The sequence below is a fragment of the Podarcis filfolensis genome, assembly GCF_964270895.1.
Source record: "Podarcis filfolensis genome assembly, chromosome: W".
Lineage (NCBI taxonomy): Eukaryota > Metazoa > Chordata > Lepidosauria > Squamata > Lacertidae > Podarcis > Podarcis filfolensis.
The window spans coordinates 42,261,260-42,284,509 of NC_139619.1; positions in this window are offsets into that span (position 1 = coordinate 42,261,260).

The window sequence follows — 23,250 nt, forward strand, 5'->3', positions numbered from 1 at the left end:
CTTCACCACAGACAGACCTGTTTCATTCTGAAATTTCTCTTTTTCAAACAATGTCATATTTTTCTCTAAAACCTTAGTTTTGGTCTTGTTCAATTTAAATCCTGCCACCTGACCAAATTCTTGAATTAATTCTAAAACTCTTTTGGTACTAGATTCAGGCTCCTGTAACGTCAAGACTAGATCATCTGCAAATGCTCTCAATTTATACTGTTTAGCTCCGACCTGTATGCCTTTAACCAACCGGTCCCTTCTAATCATATTCAGCAAAACCTCCAGGACCGATATAAAAAGTAAAGGGGAGATTGGGCACCCTTGTCGTGTCCCTTTTTCAATCTTAAATTGTTCCGTAACCACATTATTTACAATTAATTTAGCCTTTTGTTCAGAGTATATTGCACTTATACCATTTTCAAAACCTTGGCCTACCCCCATACCCTGTAAGTTCTTTTTCATAAAACTCCAAGAAATGTTGTCAAAGGCTTTCTCCGCGTCCACAAATATCAAAACAGCTTTAGTATTTATGTTCACATCTAACTTTTCCAAGATGTCAATTACATTCCTCAAGTTATCAGATATGTGTCTTCCCGGCAGAAAGCCCGCTTGGTCCTTACATTATCTTATTTTCTTGAGAGATTTTTTGTAATCCATTTGTTCTTAAAAATTGGTCTATATCAGTCTCTTTCTGTGGCCCTTGTGTATATAGTTGTTTAAAATATCTCTGGAAACACTTTCTAATCTCCAATGGATTCTGTATATTCTTTCCTTCCACATCCAGATTTGTAATAGTATTTAATTTTTGTCTTTTTTTCATCTGCCAAGCTAGCAGTTTCCCACATTTATTAGCTGATTCAAATGTCTTTTGTCTCATCTGCTTAATTTTCCATTCAACTTCCTGATTTATCATTTTCATGTATTGTACTTGATATAATTTTATTTCTCTCAGAATCTCTTGCGACTTTGGTTTCGCTCTTAATTTCTTCTCTCCTTCTTTTATTTTTTCCAAGATTTTATCTTTTTTCTCATTTTGTATTCTCTTCTTTAATGCATTCTGTTGAATCAGAAACCCTCTCATAACCGCTTTGCTTGCGTCCCAGATTACTCTTTTTTCAACCGTAGTCTTCAAATTTATCTCAAAATAGTCTCTCAGGATTTTTTGGGCCTTCTTAGTGACCTCTTGATCTCTAAATAAGGTGTCATTCATCCTCCATCTGAAGGAACCGATTGGTGTTAATTTCATCTCCATCTTCACTGCATTGTGGTCGGAGCAGGTTTTTGGGCAAATTTCCGCTTTTCGAATCTTAGGTGCCAGTCCTCTAGTTATCCATATTTGGTCAATTCTTGTCCATGTCATGTTGGCTTCAGAGAAGAATGTTCCCTCTCTTCCAAGGGGGTTCTTGGATCTCCAAATGTCAATCAAGTCCATATTGTCAGTCAGTTCAAAAAAGGTTTTTGGTAGTCTGCCATCTTTAGTTACAACTTGTCTCTGCGACTTATCCATATTTGTAGATACCACTCCATTCATATCTCCCATCAGGATAATATTATAGTCCATGTAGTCAAGCAATGTCTCTTGCAATTTCCTAAAAAAATCAGATTTCCCCTCATTTGGTGCACAATCAAAAATTTTTCTCCTTGTGATTGAATTTCAATTGCCCCCCATCTTCCTTGTTCATCTTTAAAAACAAATTTCGGTGATAGGCTCTCTTTAGCATAAATAACAACTCCTCTCTTTTTAACCTTGTCCGATGAAATAAACTCTTGACCCAATCTTTTATTAATCAGTACTTTCCTGTGAAGCCTTATCACATGAGTTTCCTGTAAACAAATTAAGTCCAATTGTTCCTGTCAGAGCTACCCTAGGTCCCAGCTCACAAAGGACCAACGCTGCTTCGTTGTTAAGTACAAAAGTCTTTATTGAAGTTCAGTTTCACTTCCAGAGCCGCAGCGCGCAGCTCTACGTCTCAACTGTCAGACCGCTGATGCTCCGTCTGAGTCTCCTCCCCCTTGACACCAATTTAAGATTCTAGCCTTGCTCCACCTTTTTCGCTGCTCTTTCCTCCTCTGGGTCCGCCTGCCCGCCGGGGTCTCACCCCTTCTAGCCTCCTCTGAGGCTGATTCCCCAGAGCCGTCTCCCTCCCTCCGGCGGGCTTTAGGAGCTGGTTCCCCATCCGGGTCTCCTGCTGTCCCGCGCGCCTGCACATTTGAACTTGGCGCGCGCGCCCAGCCAGCAGCTTTCCTCCTGACCGTTTCACTGCTGCTGTCACTGCTTCCCCCTTCGGGGGGGCTAGCTGCAACTGACCTCCCTTCCGTTCCTCCACTCTCCGATGGAGGCGTGGTCAGCCCTGACTCCCTCTCTGGAGGAGACACTGCCCCTGACACATGTGACTCTTCCCCCCCCACTACGCTCTGGTGGGGAAACTGGTCCCGATCCTCCACTGCTGTTTTGGGGTTCCCCTCTGGCTCCTTGTTTCTGGTGCGTCCCCCCTGGGACCCCCCTTGCCCTGACCATCGGCGCCCCCTTCTGGGAATCTTCTGATTCACTGGAGAAGCTCATGGAATCTCTCGGGCCACTGTCATACTCCCCTACGTTGCCCTCGGATTCTTCCCCTTCGCTCTCCCATTCCTCTCTCCCCATTGCTCCTGCTCCTGATTCCCTGACATCCATCCCCCCCTCGAAGCCCCCCCTTCCCCCCTCCCCCTCTTCGGGTGTGGGTTCCGGGTGCTCCAGTGCTGTGGGTGTGAGTGCGGGATACCATTCTTCCCCCCTGGTGTGTAGCCGGTCCGCTGGATCCGGCCCAACCGCAACGGGCTCGTCGACGTCGATTTCCTCTGCTTCCATCTCTCTGCTGATGTGCTCGAATCCAGGATCCTCCCGCAACACGTCCATGTCCTCCCCTCCCCCGGGTACCTCTGGTGAGACTGCTTGCAAAGGTCCCCGCAGCAGCTCCCTGCGCCACCCCACCTCCGGTTGAGTGTCCCACCAATAGGAGCGGTCTGTGGCAAACCCCGAGAGTGACCCCTCCGGGGAGCTAGTTTCCGGCGTCGTCTCTTCAGCTGATGAAAAACCCTGGAACGTACTGGCTGACAGTGTGGGTGTGAAGAGCCAGTCGTCGAAATACTCTGCCGGCATAGGTCTGTGTGGGAAGAGTGCATGGAACTCATCTTTAAGATAGTGCTCCTCCACGGCATAGCACGGTACCCACCTGTTGGCGCTGGCTGGGGTACCTTCCCTGGCGAGGAGGTATTCCACCCCCTCTTCCGCCCACCTCGAGTCCAAAATCTCCATGACCTCGTTGAGTGGCGTCGCCCTCCGTGACCCCTCCCTCTTCGGAGATTCGTTAAGCGGGTCTGGCGCGTTCCCTGGCGCCTGAAACCTGTGGGGTGCCCTGTAGGGTGTGAGCACTGACCTATGAAAGACTGGGTGCATTCTGGAGCCCTCCGGGAGCGTCAACCGGAAGGCCACTGGATTGATTTGCGCCACGACCTGGTAAGGCCCCAGCTGCTTGTGTTTGAGCTTCCTCTTGGCTAGCGTTCTGGCCGGCACTGCCTGGGCAGCTAACCAGACCCAGTCCCCCACCTGGATGTCCTCCCCGACCCTCCTGTGCTTGTCTGCCTGCACTTTGTAGGCGTGTTTCGCCAGTTCCAATTGCCTTCGGAGTTGCTTGTGGACCTCCTGTAACTCTGTTGCTAAGTGCTCTGCTCCCCTTGGCTCCCCCTCCCCCTTCGTCTCTAACCCCGGGAAAGTTCTGGGATGCCGCCCATTATTGGCGAAGAACGGTGTCACTCCTGTAGACCCGTGCTTCGTGTTGTTGTAGGCAAACTCGGCCAGCGGTAGGTAGTCCACCCAGGTCGAGGGTTGTTGATTGGCATAGCATCGCAGGTACTGCTGCATGATGGCGTTGACCCTCTCCGCTTGCCCATTGGTCTGCGGGTGTCGTGCCGACGCTAAGTTGATCTTGACGTTCAGGATGCCCAGCAGCTTCTGCCAGAAGCTCGAGACGAATTGGCGACCCCGGTCGGACAGGATGGACCGCGGCAAGCCGTGAGCTTTGAACACGTGGTCTATGAACAGCTTGGCGGTCTGTTCCGCTGTGGCCACCTTCGCACACGGAATAAAGTGCGCCATCTTGGTGAACATGTCTACGACCACGAGTACCGCTGTTTTGCCTCGCGAACTGGGCAGATCTGTGACAAAGTCCAGGGCCACTCTCTCCCACGGTTCGAACGGCGTCTGTAGGGGTTCTAGCAGACCCGCCGGCTTCCTGTGTACTGGCTTGGCCCTTTGGCAGGTGTCACACCTGGAGACGTAATCCGCGACTTCTCCCCTCACCTTGGGCCACCAAAAGTCTCTGGTTAATAATTCCGCCGTCTTGTCCTTGCAGAAGTGCCCAGCGCTGGGCGCGTCGTGTAACTGCTGCAAGACTTTCGCGCGGAGGTCGTCTCCGGGTACGTAGAGAGCCCCTTTGCGGATGAGCAGTCCGTCTCGTATTTGGAACTCGTCGTCCTTCGCTGCGCCTTTTCGCACCTCCTCCATCTTGGATTGCGCGAACGAATCCGTCTGCAGCGCTCGACGCACCGCGTCCAGGTCCACGGCAGCTGAAGCGCACGCCCACGCTTTCGGTGCGAAAATGTGCTTGGCCGCCACAGGCGCCGCTTCCTCGAGATACTGCGGCTTCCTGGATAGTGCATCCGCCATGACGTTGTTGTCTCCCGGGATGTATTCTATCCGGAAATCGAAATCCGCAAAGAACTCCGCCCAGCGAATGTGTCTCTGGTTCAGGAACCGCGCCGTGCGCCAGTACTCCAGGTTCTTATGGTCCGTGCGGACTTGCACTGTGTGCCTGGCTCCAACGAGGAAGTGCCGCCACGCCTTGAAAGCTGCATGAATGGCCAGCAACTCCCTGTCCCAGATGGTGTAGTTCTGTTCCGCCTTGCTGAGTTTCCTGGAGTAGAATGCGCACGGCCTCCATTCCCCTTGCGGATCTTGCTGCAACAGGACGGCCCCCACCGCTCTGTCCGAGGCGTCCGTCTCAACCCTCATTGGTCTGCTGGGGTTTACATGTAGCAGCTGTTCTTCGGACGCGAAGAGACGCTTGAGTCTCCGAAAGGACTGCTCCGCCTGGTCCGTCCAGGTGAACTTCTTCTTCTTGGAGCTGAGGGTGTCCGTGATAGCCGCCGTCTCCTTCGCGAACCCTTTGATGAACTTGCGATAAAAGTTGGCGAAGCCGGCGAACTTCTGGACCTCCTTCCGATTGCGCGGGCTCTTCCAGTCCAACACCGCGCGGACCTTGGTGCTGTCCATGGCGAGTCCCTTGTCGGACAGCTTGTAGCCCAGGAAATCCACCTCCGTCATGTCGAACTGGCACTTCTCTAATTTGGCGTAAAGTCTGTGCTCCCGTAGCCTCTGCAGGACCTCCTTGACGTCCCTCTCGTGAGCCTCCTGCGATTCCGAGAAGACCAGGATGTCGTCCAGGAAGCAGACGCACTTCTTGTAGAGGAGTCCCGCTAACACGTGATGCATGAAAGCTTGGAAGGTATGGGAGCCATTTTGCAGACCAAAAGGCATTACGCCATATTCATAGGTGCCTAAAGGTGTAAACATGGCTGTCTTCCACTCATCGCCCTCCCGCATGCGTATAAGGTTGTACGCCCCTCGTAGATCCAACTTGGTGAAGATCCGTCCCTTCCTCACCATCGCGAGCAGGTCGTCGATCTTGGGCATGGGGAATGCTGCGGGCTTTGTTTTGGAATTTATGATCCTATAATCAACTATGAGCCTGCGTTGGGGCGTGTCCTTCTTCACGAAAAACACGGGACTGCCCCCCACTGCTTTAGATTCTTGGATGAACCCCCGCTTCAAGTTGTGATCTATGGACTTCCGGAGGCGGCGCCAACGGCAATGGCGGTCTCCTTCTGAGTAGGAGGAGAAGCTCCATAGAAAGTGGGTCTGTCCGCTACGGCGAAGCGGAGACCCGACCAGAAATCGCAGGCAGAAAGAGCCTGCGAGCGTGGGACCCAGCAGGCACCTTTTGTGCCCCCCGTTTCAGCGAGGGAGCCCCGCAAGGGGTTCCGGTGCGCAGCGGGAGCAGCGCGGTGCTACGGGTCGATTGCTGCGTCTATGGAGCGAAGCCGCGTAGCTGTTGCCGGAGAGCGCTGACCTTTTTCCTGTGAAATTCGGCTGCAAAAAGAACATCCGTGAGTAGGGGAATTTAAGAAATTTGGCCTTGAAGACTAAAAAATAAGTGAATTTGGGCTCCAAAGCGGAAAGGTGTAAACAGGAAGTCCGCCTTTCCGTTTTGTAAAAGATCAAAGCAAAGACATTCCAACGCTATTATCTTAAAGCGGACTGTAAAGTTTTAATTCCAAGCATTAAAAGAAAGAACTCCCCCCTTAGAGGAGAGGGGGGAAGCTTAAGAAAGTGACTGTATTTCTTCTGGGGATCTTCTGGGAACCCAATAGACTGTTTGTGGAATCCCTGGGAACGGACTGTCAGACTTATGAGGATTGCTACATTCGGGCTCGCACTGACTGTGGATACTGTAAATATTTAAGATCGAACTCTGCAAGGAGATACATTTAGAAAGTCTCCCTTGGACTGAATTACTTGTTTCAACTAAAGAGGGGGCACGGAAAGTTACAAAAAGACTTTGTTCTTTGGTTACTGAGAATTCAATGGTGGTTACTGTGTCCCCCTAGAGGACTACTGAAGTCTGTTTCTGACTGGGGGAATTTTCCACTGCTAACTTTGGGGACTTTCCATTGCAAGGCTTGGCTGTGGGAACTGACCTTGACAGAAGATAAAGGGGAATGACTGAACAAAGAGCAACAAGATCTAAGGTCAGAGTGCAACAGCCCACTTTAGTCTCCCAGCAACGCAGAGCATCTGTGCCTGGCCTCCCTGTGACTCAGGAGGAAGACTCAGGGCAAATTGAGATAAAAGGAATGGCCTCAGAAGGGGAATTTACATCTGTATTGAATAAAATATATGAGAAATTGGAAGGCCTAAGTAAACAGGTAGCAGACCAGTCAACTGAAATTAAAGGGAACACAGCTAGTATCAACTCAAATACAAAAGCTATAGAAAAACTGTTGGAGGAATCTGCGACTACCAGGAAAATAGCTGAGGAAGCAAAAGAAAAAGCTGTGGCTGTGGAGGAAGAAATCAAACCTATGCGTAAACAGATTGGGGACCATCAGGCCTTATTGTCTATGGTCGAATTGAGAGAGAGACAGACAAACCTGAGGATCAGGGCGGTGCCAGAACTTGAGAAAGATAACTTGAGTGACTATCTTTCACAGGAATTTGTGAAATTTTGGAATCTGGAGCTGGAAAAAGATTTTAAGATAGTGAGCGCCTTTAGACTTGGAAGAGGAGGGAGGAAAAACAGGGTGAGAGACTGTTTGGTGACCCTCCGTTCGAAAGAGGAACGAGATAAAATATTGGGTGCTCACTTCCAGAAGACCTTAGAGATTAATGAGTCCAGAGTGGAGATTTTTAAGGATATACCGAAACATCTTTTGGATTTGAGAACTAACTACGGAGACTTGGTGGCCTTGCTGAGAAGGAATTCTATTGCTTTCAGATGGGAGTTCCCCCAGGGACTGTCCTTTACATTTAAAGGAAAAAAGTTTAGAATTAGATCAGTGGAAGATAAGGAAAAATTTCTGAGAGACTTTGAAGAAGATTTACAAAAAGAAGCGACAGATGTGCTAAAAGCCTTGAGACCAGGAGTAGACACAGCACTACCACCTTCGGGACTTGACAAATCGAAAAAGAAGATACCACCGCAAGAACTTGACGAGCTTTTGGGAGCGGCCGGAGGAAACTAAAATAATTACATCATGTCTCTGCAATTATTAAGTTGGAATATTCACGGTTTTAACTCTCCGGAGAAGAGGAGGAAAGTCTTTCATATATTGAAAAAGGAACAATTGGATTTAATTTGTTTGTAGGAAACCCATGTGGTAAGGCTCCATAGAAAAGTTCTTATTAATAAAAGACTGGGCCAAGAATTTATCTCATCGGACAAAGTTAAAAAGAGAGGAGTTGATATTTACGCCAAAGAGAGCCTATCACCGAAATTTGTTTTTAAAGATGAACAAGGAAGATTTGTTGCAATTGAGATCCAACTACAAGGTGAAAAATATTTGATCGTAGGAGTATATGCACCAAATGAGGGGAAATCTGAATTTTTTAAGAAATTGCATGAGACATTGTTGGATTATCTGGACTATAACATCATTATGATGGGAGATATGAATGGGGTGGTATCTACAAACATGGATAAGTCGCAGAGACAGGTGGTAACTAAAGACGGCAGACTACCAAAAACCTTTTTTGAACTAGTTGACAATATGGACCTTACTGATATTTGGAGAACTAAGAACCCCCTCGGAAGAGAGGGGACATTCTTCTCTGAAGCCAATATGACCTGGACAAGAATTGATCAAATATGGATAACTAGAGGACTGGCACCTAAGATACGAAAAGTGGAAATTTGTCCAAAAACTTGCTCCGACCACAATGCAGTGAAGATGGAGATGAAACTAATGCCAATCGGTTCTTTTAGATGGAGGATGAATGACACCCTGTTCAGAGACCAGGAGGTGACTAAGAAGGCCCAAAAAACTTTGAGAGACTATTTCGAGATAAATTTGAACACTACGGTTGAAAAAAGAACAATCTGGGACGCAGGCAAAGCGGTCATGAGAGGGTTTTTGATCCAACAGAATGCAATAAAGAAGAGAACTCAAAATGAGAAAAAAGATAAAATTTTGGAAAAAATAAAAGAAGGAGAGAAGAGACTAAGAGCGAAACCAAAATCTCAAGAGATTCTGAGAGAAATTAAGTTATATCAAGTACAATATATGAAAATGATAAACCAGGAAGTGGAATGGAAAATTAAGCAGATGAGACAAAAGTCTTTTGAATCGGCTAACAAATGTGGGAAACTGCTAGCATGGCAGATGAAGAAAAGACAGAAATTAAATACTATTACAAATTTGGAGGTAAATGGAAAGATCATACAGAATCCACTGGAAATTAGAAACTGCTTCCAGAGATATTTTAAACAACTCTACACACAAGGGCCACAGAAAGAGGTCGAGTTAGACCAATTCCTGAGGAAAAATGGATTACAAAAAATTTCTCAAGAAAAAAAGACAATGTTGAGTGACAAAATTACAGAACAGGAAGTGGAGGGTGCCATTCAGAATATGCAGTTGGGTAAATCTCCAGGACCAGACGGCTTAACCTCCAAATATTATAGAGTTTTGAAAGATTGGTTAATTCGGCCACTAATGGAGGTGTGCAATGAGATATTAGAGGGGAAAAAGGCGCCGGAGTCGTGGAAGGAAGCCTACATTACACTTATACCGAAAACTGAGTCTGAAAAGACGCAACTTAAGAACTACCGCCCCATATCCCTACTTAATGTGGATTACAAAATATTTGCTGACATTTTGGCTAATAGGTTAAAAAAAGTACTATTGGAAGAGATTCATAAGGACCAAGCTGGCTTTCTCCCGGGTAGACACTTGTCGGACAATACGAGGAACATAATTAACATTTTGGAGAAGTTGCAAGTGAATATAAATACTAAAGCAGTTTTAATTTTTATAGATGCGGAGAAAGCCTTTGACAACATTTCTTGGAGTTTTATGAAGAAAAATCTTCAGGGGATGGGGGTGGGCCAAGGGTTTGAAAATGGTATAAGTGCAATTTATTCAGAACGAAAGGCTAAATTAATTGTTAATAATGTGGTGACAGAGGGATTTAAGATAGAGAAAGGTACACGACAAGGCTGCCCAATTTCCCCATTGTTGTTTATTTCAGTCCTGGAGGTACTATTGAACATGATTAGAAGGGACCGTCTGATTAAAGGCATTCAGGTCGGAGCTAAGCAATATAAATTGAAAGCATTTGCAGATGACTTAGTCTTAACACTACAGGAGCCAGAATCTAGTTCGAAAAGAGTTTTGGAAGTGATTCAAGAATTTGGGGAGATGGCTGGTTTTAAGTTGAACAAGTCAAAAACTAAAGTTCTTGAGAAAAATTTAACACCGATTGAGAAAGAAAGGTTTCAGAAGGAGACAGGCCTAACAATAGTAAAGAAAGTTAAATATTTGGGGGTCAACATGACTGCTAAGAACTTAAACTTATTCAAAGATAACTATGAGAAATGTTGGTCAGAAGTGAAGAAAGATTTAGAGATATGGTCAAACCCGAAGCTTTCCTTGTTGGGCAGAATTGCGGCTATAAAGATGAATGTATTGCCAAAGATGTTATTTTTGTTTCAATCTTTGCAAATTTTGGACAAGATGGACTGTTTCAAGAAGTGGCAGAGAGATATCTCTAGATTTGTCTGGCAGGGCAAGAAGCCCAGAATAAAATTTAAAATATTAACTGATGCTAAAGAAAGAGGTGGATTTGCCCTGCCAGACCTGAAACTTTATTATGAATCGGCCGCATTTTGTTGGCTGAAAGAATGGCTGCTTCTTGAAAACACAGACATTTTGGATTTAGAAGGTTTTAATAACGTTTTTGGGTGGCATGCATATTTGTGGTACGACAAGGTTAAAGCTCATAAAGCATTTAAAAACCATATTGTCAGGAAAGCATTGTTTAATGTCTGGTTAAGATATAAAGACCTACTGGAGAATAAAACCCCAAGGTGGTTGTCACCAATGGAAGCAAAGGCACTGAAAAAGTCCAATATGGAGGCCAAATGGCCGAAATATTGGGAAATATTGGAACAAGAAGGAGATAAATTGAAATTGCAGAGTTTTGAGAAATTAAAAGACAAGGTGCGAGATTGGTTGCACTATTTTCAAATAAGAGAGGCTTATAATTTGGATAAAAAAATAGGTTTCCAGGTGGAAAAATCAAAATTGGAAACTGAATTGCTAGAACCCAAAACTAAAACACTTTCAAGAATGTATAACTTGCTGCTAAAATGGAACACGCAGGATGAAACAGTTAAATCTGCTATGATTAAATGGGCACAAGATGTTGGTCATAACATCATGTTTGCTGACTGGGAAAAGTTGTGGACCACAGGTATGAAATTTACGGCATGTAATGCCCTAAGAGAGAATATTATGAAAATGATATACAGGTGGTACATGACACCAGTCAAGCTTGCAAAAATCTATCATTTGCCCGACAATAAATGTTGGAAGTGTAAAGAAAATGAAGGAACATTCTTTCACCTTTGGTGGACATGCCCAAAGATTAAGGCTTTCTGGGAGATGATTTATAACGAAATGAAAAAAATATTTAAATATACATTCCTTAAGAAGCCAGAGGCCTTTCTCTTGGGCATGGTCGGCCAATTGGTGCCAAAGAAGGACAGAACTTTCTTTATGTATGCAACAACAGCAGCAAGAATTCTCATCGCAAAGTATTGGAAGACACAAGAGCTACCCACCTTGGAAGAGTGGCAGATGAAGCTGATGGACTATATGGAATTAGCAGAAATGACTGGCAGAATTCGAGACCTGGGAGAAGAGTTGGTGGAAGAAGACTGGAAGAAATTTAAAGACTATCTTCAGAAACACTATAAAATTAATGAATGTTAAAATTATGCTTGGATTGGTAATAAGTGGTAATTAGTGACAAAAGTTAATAAGATTATGTAAAATAGGTATTGATAAATGGTTAAAAATATCGACGTAAAATATGTTATGGTATACAGTTAAAATATTTGAAAAAGGGTAAGAATTTGCTGAATTAAGTATGTAAACGGGAATACAAAAGGGGGGAGGTGTGAGGAGGTCAAGAACATAAGCATATGAATTTGAGGATACTGGGAAAAATGGATTTGTTTTATTTCTTTTTCTAAATTTAGCTTTCTTAATTAGCTGTTGTTTTTCCTTTGTGTCTTTTTTTGTGTTTTCTCTTTTGTAATGTTCACTTTTATCCATGGCTTTTTGTTTTGTGAATTTTTATTTTTCTCTTTTGTAAAACTTTAATAAAAATTTATTTAAAAAAAAAAAAAACAAGTTGTGATCTATGAACTCCCTGAGTTCTTGCAGTTCGTCTTCAGACATGGAATACAGTTTCCCAGTCGGCAGCGTCGCTCCCGGCAGGAGGTCAATCTTGCAGTCGTAAGGCCTGTGGGGAGGCAGGTTATCCGCTTCCCTCTCGCAGAAGACCTCCAAAAACTCCTTGTACTTGTTGGGTACTGCTTGCACCATGCTTAGGTGTAACTGCGGTTCATCCTCTTGCCCCTCCTCCTCCTGGCGGGTCTGGATGCAGTGTTCTGCGCAGTAGGAGGAGCAGAAGGTCAATTGCCGCTGGTACCATGCTAATACCGGGCTGTGCTTATCCAGCCAACTCATACCCAACACTATGGGCGTGTCTGACAGGTGGGTGACGTTGAAGCTGATGACTTCGCGGTGGTTTCCAATTTGCATCACCATCGGTGGTGTTTGCTGTACCACCTCTCCTCCCAGTAGCTTCCTGCCATCGACCGTGACGACATTTAGGGGCATGGTGGCTGGCAGGAGTGCTATGCGATGTTGCTTGATAAAGTCCACTCCTACAAAGTCTGCGTTGCTCCCAGAGTCAATGGTTATTGGTACTTGCAGGGTGTGCCCATTGGGCAACTGGAGCGATGCGGTGAGTTGCACCACTGGTTTGGGTGGGAGGGGGTCTGTGGGCTGTAAAATCTCTGGGGACTGCTTCACTGACTCGCCTGGTTGGGCCCCAGTCCTTCCCCTTCCAACCAGGCTTCTTCTTCCCCCTGCAGCTGTTTCGGCTGCTGACCTGTTCCCTTTACTGTTGCTGAGGCTGCAGTGTGCTTCTGGAGCCTCTGGGGACACTCTTTGGCCATGTGCTGTGCACTGTCGCAGATGTAGCACTTCCTGGTCCCTCTAGGAGCCTTCGCCTTGACTGCTCCCGGTGTTTGGGCTCTGCTGGCAGTCTGAGCCCTGGCACAACCTATCTCCATCGGCTCTTTTCCCCTTCCCAATGGAGGCATGGATAGCGCCCGCCCTGTCTCTCTGGATAGGAAGGGGGTTGTCCTGGCTGGGGTGCTTGCCTTACCTCCTTCCTCCCTGCTCCAAGGGCGTCCTTCCAGGCGCACACCAATTGCCAACGCTCTTTGGGTAACTTCTTGGGTACTCCGGGGTCTTTCCCCCCTTGCCAGCTCATCTTTCACGGCCCCACTTAGCCCCTCCCAGAACAGGTCTCTGACGGCAATAGAGTCCTTCTCCCAGCCCAGCACGTTCAGTAAGGCAAAAAAGCGTGAGTGATATTGCCTCACCGTCGCTTTCCCTTGCTGTAGTCCATGCATTTCCCTCCGAGCAACATCTACATCTACCGTTGATTTAAAGCAAGCGTCCATAGCTTTGATAAATGCATCGGAATCTTGGAGGGCGGGGTCATTTTCGCGCCACAAATTCCGCAGCCACGCTTTAGCTTCCCCATGCAAATGAGTAATTATGAAACCCACTTTCTCTTCCTCATCTCTAAAGTCTTTCCGAAGCAAATTGAGCGCGTAAACCACGTCAGCTCTGAAGTTAGGGTATTACTGCAGGTCCCCGTTGAAGTGGGCTACTAGGCTGCTCCCCTCTTCCCGAGGCCAACTCCCTCCGGTTTGGGTCCTGGCAGCCCCTCTTTCCCCCAACGGTCCCACCTGGCCTGCAGATCCCGGCAGAGCGCTACTGCTTCTTCTTCTCTCTTCCTGGATGCTGCTACTTCTGCGTAAAGCGTCGTGACTGCTTCTTGCAGTTCTTTCACCTGGCTCTCTGTAGTCATCTTTGCCTATCTTCGTGAGCTCGCAAAACACCAAGTCTTGCCCCTCGCTGCACCAACTCACGCTGCGAGGTTTTTAATGGAGACGGAGCATACTGTCAGAGCTACCCTAGGTCCCAGCTCACAAAGGACCAACGCTGCTTCGTTGTTAAGTACAAAAGTCTTTATTGAAGTTCAGTTTCACTTCCAGAGCCGCAGCGCGCAGCTCTACGTCTCAACTGTCAGACCGCTGATGCTCCGTCTGAGTCTCCTCCCCCTTGACACCAATTTAAGATTCTAGCCTTGCTCCACCTTTTTCGCTGCTCTTTCCTCCTCTGGGTCCGCCTGCCCGCCGGGGTCTCGCCCCTTCTAGCCTCCTCTGAGGCTGATTCCCCAGAGCCGTCTCCCTCCCTCCGGCGGGCTTTAGGAGCTGGTTCCCCATCCGGGTCTCCTGCTGTCCCGCGCGCCTGCACATTTGAACTTGGCGCGCGCGCCCAGCCAGCAGCTTTCCTCCTGACCGTTTCACTGCTGCTGTCACTGCTTCCCCCTTCGGGGGGGCTAGCTGCAACTGACCTCCCTTCCGTTCCTCCACTCTCCGATGGAGGCGTGGTCAGCCCTGACTCCCTCTCTGGAGGAGACGCTGGCCCTGACACATGTGACTCTTCCCCCCCACTACGCTCTGGTGGGGAAACTGGTCCCGATCCTCCACTGCTGTTTTGGGGTTCCCCTCTGGCTCCTTGTTTCTGGTGCGTCCCCCCTGGGACCCCCCTTGCCCTGACCATCGGCGCCCCCTTCTGGGAATCTTCTGATTCGCTGGAGAAGCTCATGGAATCTCTCGGGCCACTGTCATACTCCCCTACGTTGCCCTCGGATTCTTCCCCTTCGCTCTCCCATTCCTCTCTCCCCATTGCTCCTGCTCCTGATTCCCTGACAGTTCCTTTTTCAGTAAATGCAAGATTTTCTTCCTCTTCTCCGGGGAGTTAAATCCATGAATATTCCAACTTAATAATTGCAGAGACATGATGTAGTTATTCTATTTTCCTCCAACTGCTCCCAAAAGTTCTTCTTGTTCTGACGGTGGTATCACTTCTTTTTGTTTTTCCAGTCCCAAAGGTGGTGGTGCTATGTCTAGTACTCCTGCTCTTAAAGCTCTTAATTCTTCTATCGCTTCTTTTTGCAGGTCTTCTTCGTGGTCTTTCAAAAAATTTTCCTTATCTTCCAACGATCTTATTTTGAACTTTTTCCCTTTCAAGTTAAAGGATAATCCCTGGGGGAATTCCCACCTGAAAACAATTCTGTTTCTTCTCAGTAGGGTCACCAGATCACCGTAGTTAGATCTAAGGTCCAATAGATGTTTCGGTATATCCTTAAAAATCTCCACTCTCGAGTCGTTTATCTCCAAAGTCTTCTGGAAGTGCGCACTCAGTATTTTATCTCTCTCTTCTTTCGTTCGAAGGGTAACCAGACAGTCTCTCACCCAGTTTTTCCTTCCTCCTCTTCCAAGTCTAAACACACTTACTATCTTAAAGTCTTTCTCCAACTCCAAATTCCAAAATTTTCCAAATTCCTGCGTAAGATAGTCACTTAAATTATCCTTTTCAAGTTCTGGTACTGCCCTGATCCTTAAATTAATCTGTTTCTCCCTCAGTTCAATCATAGACAGAAGTGACTGATGATCCCCAATCTGTTTACGCATAGGTTTTATTTCTTCCTCTACAGCCACTGCTTTTTCTCTTGCTTCCTCAGCTATTTTTCTATTAGACGCAGATTCTTCCAACAGTTTTCAATAGATTCTGTATTAGAATTCACCTTCTGTCCCAAATTGTCTATTTTAGTTGATTGTTCCGTAACTTGTTTGCTTAGGCCTTCCAATTTTTCAAAAATTTTATTTAGCACAGAGGTAAAATCCCCTTCTGATGCCATTCCTTTTGGCTCAACTTGTGCAAAGTCTTCCCCCTGTGTCACAGGAGGGCCAGGAACAGATGGTCTGCGTTGCTGGGAAACTGTGCTGGGCTGCTGCACTCTGGCCTTTCCCGAACGTGTTGTTCTATCCGTCATCCCACCTCTGTCTATGCGTCAAGGTTGTTCCCACAGACAGATCTTGCCGTGGAAAATCCCCAAAGTCCAGAGTGGAAAAATCCCCCAGCTGGATGTACAACTTCAGTATTCCTCTAGGGGGATACTGTAGCAGTCCTTCAATTTACAGTAGTAAAAAAGTCTTTTCCAACTTTCTTAAACCCCCTCAAGAAAAAAGAGAAAAAGCAAGCAAGAGTTTCAAGTCCAGAGGAGACCTTCAACAAGTATCTCCTTTGCAGAGTTAACCATTAAAAAGTTACAATGTCCATAGAAAGTGCAACTCTCAATGCAACAGTTCTAATGCACCTGGCAGTCCATCCCAGGAGTTAGGCAATTGTCTCTATTTTCCCCAGAAGAAACAAAGTCACTTTCCCCTCTCCCCCCCCCCCTCTCCACTATCCTGGGGGGGGGGGGAGTTCTTTCGCTTTAATGTCCGGATTTAGAAGTTTAAAAGCTCCGCTCTCCAGGTCTGAGCTTAGAAACGTCTTTGCTTTGATCTGTGTACAAAAACGGAAGGTGGACTTCCTGTTTACACCTTCCCGCTTCAGTGTCAAATTGATCCCTTTTTTTCCCCCTTTAGTCCCAATTTCTTAAGCTTCACCTACTCACGGGTAGTTGTTTAGCAGCCGAATTGTCACAGGAAAAAGGTCAGCGCTCTCCGGCAACAGCTGTGCGGCTTCGCCCCACGGAAGTAGCAATCGACTCTCAGCACCGCGCCTCCCGTTACGCTCCGGGACCCCTTACGGGGTTCCTTTGCCAATTCGGGGGGCGCTAAAGGTGCCCGCCGAGTCCCACGCTCACAGGCTTCTCCTGCCTGTGATTTTTGGAAGGGTCTCCGCTTCGCCGTAGCGGACAGACCCACTTTCCGCAGAGCTTCTCCCTCCCGGTTAGAAGGAGACCGCCATTGCCGTTGGTGCCGCCTCCGGAAGCAGCCTTCTGTGTTTCCATGCTGGCCGTGAAGGAATGGGCATTCCCGACTCTGAAAACAGCACAGAAATACAGCCTGTCTAGTAAAGGGGTAAAAAGAGCAAGCGAAACAGCCTCTGTAAAACAGTAGCATCTGAAGCTGCTAACCACATACTGATAAACATATCATAAAAGGAGACATGAAAAACAAATGGCCACTGGGTACTACTAACAGTGGGACATGGGTGGCGCTGTGGGTTAAACCACAGAGCCTAGGACTTGCAGATCAGAAGGTCGGCGGTTTGAATCCCCACGACGGGGTGAGCTCCCGTTGCTCGGTCCCTGCTCCTGCCAACCTAGCAGTTCGAAAGCACGTCCAAGTGCAAGTAGATCAATAGGTACCACTCTGGTGGGAAGGTAAACGGTGTTTCCGTGTGCTGCTCTGGTTCGTCAGAAGCGGCTTAGTCCTGCTGGCCACATGACCCAGAAGCTGCACGGCAGCTCCCTCGGCCAGTAAAGCGAGATGAGCGCCGCAACCCCAGAGTCGGCCCTCTAGATGTTGTTGGATTCCATCACCCCTGACCGTCGGCCATGCTGGCTGAGGCAGAAGGCCATTGGATCTGGCAATATCTGGGAGCCCACAAGATTCCCAGCCTCCGCCCTACACAAACAACCAGGCACTCAGCTGTGAGGCACGCTTATTACCGGAGGGAGGGTCACTCCAGAGGCAGCTGTGGCATGAGGGTGCTGGATCATGCCTTTGTGGGCACATCTGAGGATTAAAGAGGACCTCGTAGGAAGCGTGCTTGGAGATCTTCCTTACCACGTAGCTCTCTGGCAAAAACACAACAGTACTAACGGCCATATGGAACCACACCTCAAAGCTGGATCAGACTTCCCAGATCCTGTAGCCTACATCAGGAGGAAGACTGGGGCAGAGGGGCCTAGAGTGGGAGTCAGAGCTGCTCTTAGGGCTGCATGTCTGAAGCATGGGCAGAAATCTTTGGGTGTGAGGTTGCATGGGGCTGTCTCTTTGTGTTTTGGTGATGCCAAGCCGCCAGCCAGCCAGAGGCAGACAACCAACTGGCTTCAGGGGCAAGCTCCTTTGCAAAGCCAGTCTGACTTCACCAAATGCAATGGCAGAGTGACCATTCGGCCCATGTTCTGCTTCGCTGTGAAATTGCGTGTGTTCCTCAACCCAGAGAACCTCTTTTTCAACGTCAAGCTGGTCTAAGGAAGAAAAGCATAAGAGTTAGTCTTGAATCCCCCCACACATGTGCTGGGAGATGCCTGCACACCGCACACGTAAAGCACATCTCCTCCCACCCACACCCCAAAGGTCCTGGGAACAATGGTTTGTTAAGGGTGCTGGGAATCGTAGCACTGTGAAAGGAAAACTAAGGTTCTTAGGATTCTTTGGAGGGGGTGGAATGTTGAATACACAGCGGCCACATGGACACACACACACACACACCCCAGCATAGCTTCAACTTTTAGCACAAAAAGTCTTCAGCCAGATGTCATGCAACCCTTTGGCAGGGGCAACTTATCATTTTATTGATTTTCCATAACAATTAAAAAGGTGGCCAATCTTGCAAAGGAGTGTTGCCATTTAAACTGCTGGTGTGACGTAGGAACCCGAACAAAGAGAAGGAACCAACTACCCAGAGTCTGCTTCCGATTGCCCTTGTTTTCCACCTCCCTCTATCCTAATCAGCCGCAAACAAGAGTTCAGATTTGAAAGCCTTGTTATCACCTCATTCCCTTCAATTAGCCAGCTGCTCTGGCAGATGACATCAGTTCCTTCCCGCTCCCAATATTCCTGCTCCTAACCTGGTTAGCCATAGCCCGGAAGCTGAATCTCAGGAGAATGCCTTTGGGCTGGGAAGGGCTCATCTTTTCTGGGCCTCTTCTCCCCCTCGGGAAGGGGTGCTTGGCTCCTGGCCTGTGAAATGTGCTCAAAATGTAAAGATGCCTTCTTTCCAGGGAGCCAAGGAAGAAGGGTGGAATTTGAAATACCTCCAAACCTTCCCATGTCAGAGATGCAGGAGTTGCGTCACCTCCAACTTCCTCAGGGATGAAGCAGCTACGAAAAACGAAACATCCCACCTGGGCACGGTTTCTGAGAGAGCAACAGCAGAAGACCCAGACTCTGGCAAGATGAGCATTTGCCCAGTGGATTCTGGCCGGTCCATGAGGGCAGACAGGGGATGGCTGCGGTGGCTGCCAGCCCCTTCCCACTCCATCTCAGATACAGAACGCATTTGCTCTGCCACTCCTTGGCTCTGGCGCCACCTACTGTTGGCTTCCTTGCCTTCCACCCTCCCAGTCCCAATGAGCACCATCCACCCCTGGTCCAGAGGCGCAGAGCAGTAGTTAGGTGATCTTGCGCCCCGGCAGAACCGTCCAGATTGCGCCCCCTAGCCACGGACAAGTTAGCTCTTCTTTCCTCCGCTCCTCCAACCCGCCCCCCTCCATACATTCAATTCACCCTGGAAGTACAAGTATCGAAAAGTAAAATGTTAGAGGTCCCCCCCCCCCACCCCATAGCAATATAATTGGATTCAGCTAGCTGGTCAGTCTACTTTCGGTTTCACTCCTGGCTCCTTGTTAAATTAATACTGCATCAGAAACCTCCCAAGCAGATATCCAAAGTTCTTTGGCATTTCGCCAGTTGTTAATGAGATGTCTCTTCTAGTCCAGGGGAGTCTTTTGATCTTCTTCCAGAAAACCAAGAGTCGAAAGCCTTGGTTTTCCCTTTTTTTCTTTTTTCCAGTCATTTCCACACAGTTAGTCATTATTAGAGTTATTAAAACCTTATTATATCAACAAATGCAAAATTTTTAGTCTCCCTTGCTTTCCTGCTGACCTTCAGCTTAAAGACAAACTGCTCTGGAGTGAGAAAAACCCATCACACTCGAAAAGCCCAGCTGGAGGGACCTGGAAGTGTGTGGGGAAGAGCAATTTTGTAGTGGGTTTGTTGCACAGGAGCACCAAGTTCACTAACTGGCTGATTCAGATTGAATCCCATTCAAAAAGAGTGCAATGGTGTGTGTTTCAGCCAGCCATCCGGCTGCTGCAACTATTCCCTGGGTGCCACCACACTGTCCTGTCTGTGTGTTTGGCAGGGAATGGGAGCTATGCTCCCCCCGGAGACACTCCACTCCTTCTTGCTTAGCTGTGCGGCTCAACATTTGAGGCAACCTTCACAGTTCTGGGATGCCGAGGAAGCGAACCAATAGTCACGTTCATCTGTACTGGCTCAGTATGACCTATTCTGACAGATGCTGCCTTTCATAGTCACGCCCAAGAGCCTTTCCGCTCCAGAGATCTGGGGCTGAACCCGGGATCTGCACGCCAAGGCTGGAGTAAGAAAGAGCCCTTGCCAGCTGGCCACGTTGGGCGCCTGCCTGGAGAGTGGAAGCCGGGGGTTGGAGGGACATCGTGCTGCTCCTGGCAACCCCCACCCAACCCGACGTCCTCCTCCGCCTGAATCCCGCTTCCCTCGGGACGCACTTCCCATCCTGGAGCGGCTGGGGTGGGAGGCTAAGCTGGCCCAAGGACTGGCCCAAGGTAGCTCAGCCAAGTTGCCAAGGCCAGCATTTAAGACCGCGCACCCTTTCCCCTCAGATGAGAAAGCCGGGATGAGTCATGCTAGCAGCCTGTGGCCTTGATGGGCTTTGTGGCAGCCCAGCCCAGCTGCTATAGTCCATCTCTGAACCGAGGAAGCGCAACTGGAGAGACAGAGCCCAGCACTTTTCTCACGGGACAGAAGCGCACGACTTCCCCCTCCCACTTGCCGCCCGCCCCAGTCTTTCTCCGGCGGCTCAGTTTAGTGCGCCAAGCGGCTCATCCCAGGTGGGAATTCGGGTGGCGCTGCTTGCAGAAGGAGAAGCGGCTGGCGCTAGCGGACACTCCCATTGTTCTTCTCAGGTAGGACTTCCGGGATCCAGACGAACGTTTTACCAAAAAGTATGGCTCGACTACTGATTTCCCATTTAAAGGAAGGCAAAACGACCTAAGTTTGGAGGACAGGTGAAAAAACCCACGAATTACATTTAAAGTTCTGCGAGATGCAAAGGAAAGCTTGTGTTTTAAACTTGTATTTGACAGCTTGTTGCTTGGTGCGGTTAACGGAATGGGGATATTGAGAAAGAAGAGACTTGGAATTAGAAGGTTAGGATTTAAGGTAAGGTTACCAGATTTTTTTTCAAAGAATCCGGGGACATTTTTTTTTTCCAAAAGAGAAACAAATGTTATTTTTTAAAAATCATTTTTTTAAAAAATAACAAGTAATATCTTCTCTTCTGGGTCTCCTCTGTCGCGTGGCCTTCCTCTGGGCCCCAGCCTGATCTCTTGGAGTGCTATCTGCCCTGGAGTAGGCTCGGGTCGGGCCTTGGCTCGGCCCCGTGTCCTTGCCCTCCTGGTGCTCTCCTACCTTTCTTCCTCAGCGGCCGCAAGGTCGGGGCTCCCCTCTTTTTTCTCCTTCCTCTTTCTCTCTCTTCCTTCTCCTTCTCCCTGGGTTGGCTCCGGGGTTTTTACTGGCCCTGGAGCGACGCTGGGCAGTCGGCCACATGGCCGGGCGCTCTCGCTCCCGCCTCAATTTGGGTCCGGGGGGTGTGTGTCAGCGGTTCCCCCAGTTGACGCGCTGGGCATCCCTGGTTCCCCCTCGGCAGTGGCAGTGGCAGCGGTAGTCTCAGCAGCCCGGAGCCAGCCTGGTAGTGCACTTGGCTCTGGCTGGCTTCAGGAGCTGCTCATTGCCGTGGCACCCGCCATTTTGCCTAGTCATAAGTCCCCATATGATGTGTCTTGTGCCGTTGAACCAATCACGCAACATTCCTTCCCTACTAATAAATCTACAAATCTACAATCTGTTGGGGACAGATTTGTAAATCCAGGGACTGTCCCCGGGAGACGGGGACATCTGGCAATCATTCCGTAATAGGTCTTCTCCTGCCTTTGCCAGTATGTCAGCTTTCTCCGCCTCCTTAAAGAGGGCGTTCAGAAGCACTTGTACGTCTGGCCATATGGGATTGTGAGTGGAGAAGGTGGCGCAGTCTGGATGAGTCCCTCTGTCTTGCTCTTTGGTCACTGTGACCGAGCACCATTTGGGGCCGATCAGGATCTATGGGGAAGGGGGTCCACCCAGAAGTTGTGGAGGGAATGGGAAGAGAAGCTTGGTCAAGAGACTGGCTCATGTCAGAAGGAGGCCTGACTGCATCCTTGGCGAAGCCCAGGGCAGGGCAGGAAGGCAGCATTGCCCAGCGGGAAGGCATTCGGAGGCAAATCATCAGCAAGGAGCAGAAAATCCCCTCCCCTTCCCTCAAGAAGACTGAAGAATCTCTAGTCGGCCTTCAGGTGAGTTCAGCATCCCAGGTCTCTGGGGTGTTCCTGTCCATTACAAAGCTGACTCGAGGCTCCGTCAACTGAGCCCCTACACTCCTTGCGTACATGAAAGGGGCACAGAAAGGATGGGAGGCAGCCTTTTCCTGGAGCCGTCTTACCTGCAGCAGTTCACTCGCTGGCTGCTGACCCTTTTCCTCCATCACCTGGATGATCCTCTCTCTCTCTCTTTTTTTAAATAATTTTTATTAACTGGCCAATCACATCAAATTAAATCACATCACATAATTACAAAGCCAAATTTTTAAATTTTGTTGGGGGAACCCATACTTCAAGATCCAAAGGGGGATTCAAATCATCTTCTTATTACTGCGTTAATGTCCAAATCAGTCCCATTCCACATCATATCTTGTTCATATAATTTCTATTTTTCCTTTACGATCTCTTCTGTTAGTCTCCTTAAGCCGATAAGCAAAATAATAATCCTGTGTGGATTTCCCATTCCTCCACTAAGTCCAGATGGTTTCCATATATCTCCTTCGTAGATAGCATCGCTCTTTCCATCATGAATTTGGCATTTGTCGCTCTTAAGTCCCACCGAGGAGTTGATCCATGATATGTAAACAACTCTATTTCTCTCTTTCTCCTCCCAGACCCAAGAGCTCCAACAATGCCTCCCAAAATGGCGACGGCATTTTTAACTGCGTCATTCCAAAACTCTTAGCTTTCCAGCTTCATCTTGAAACATTGCTTTGGTTCGAAAGTTTATCTCCACACAGCCTTAAATCCACAGCTTAAGTCCTTAGTTTCTGACTCATTAGGGGAGGGGATTCTTGTTAAATCACATAAGAAAAAGGAAGGCAGGTTTTTTCCCCCCTCCCCCCTCAGTCATTTGTCATACCGTATCTTGACGTATCTTCTCATATTTTATTCTTGTCTTGTTATCAGAGATCTCTTCTGTCAGCAGTCTTTACTCCCCTTTTTTCTTGAAGCATGTGCAATTTATCTCGTCCAAATTGTTTCTTTTGAAGATGCTTGCAACTAGCGGCGCGAATCAGGGACGGCATCCAGGAGTGCCGGAATCCCACAGGAGGGCTTTGTGCCTAGTGCCCCCACCCCCACAAATTCGGGGGTGGTATAGGGCACAGCAGGCAAGGGCCGTCCCCCCCACAATCCTGGGGGGGTTA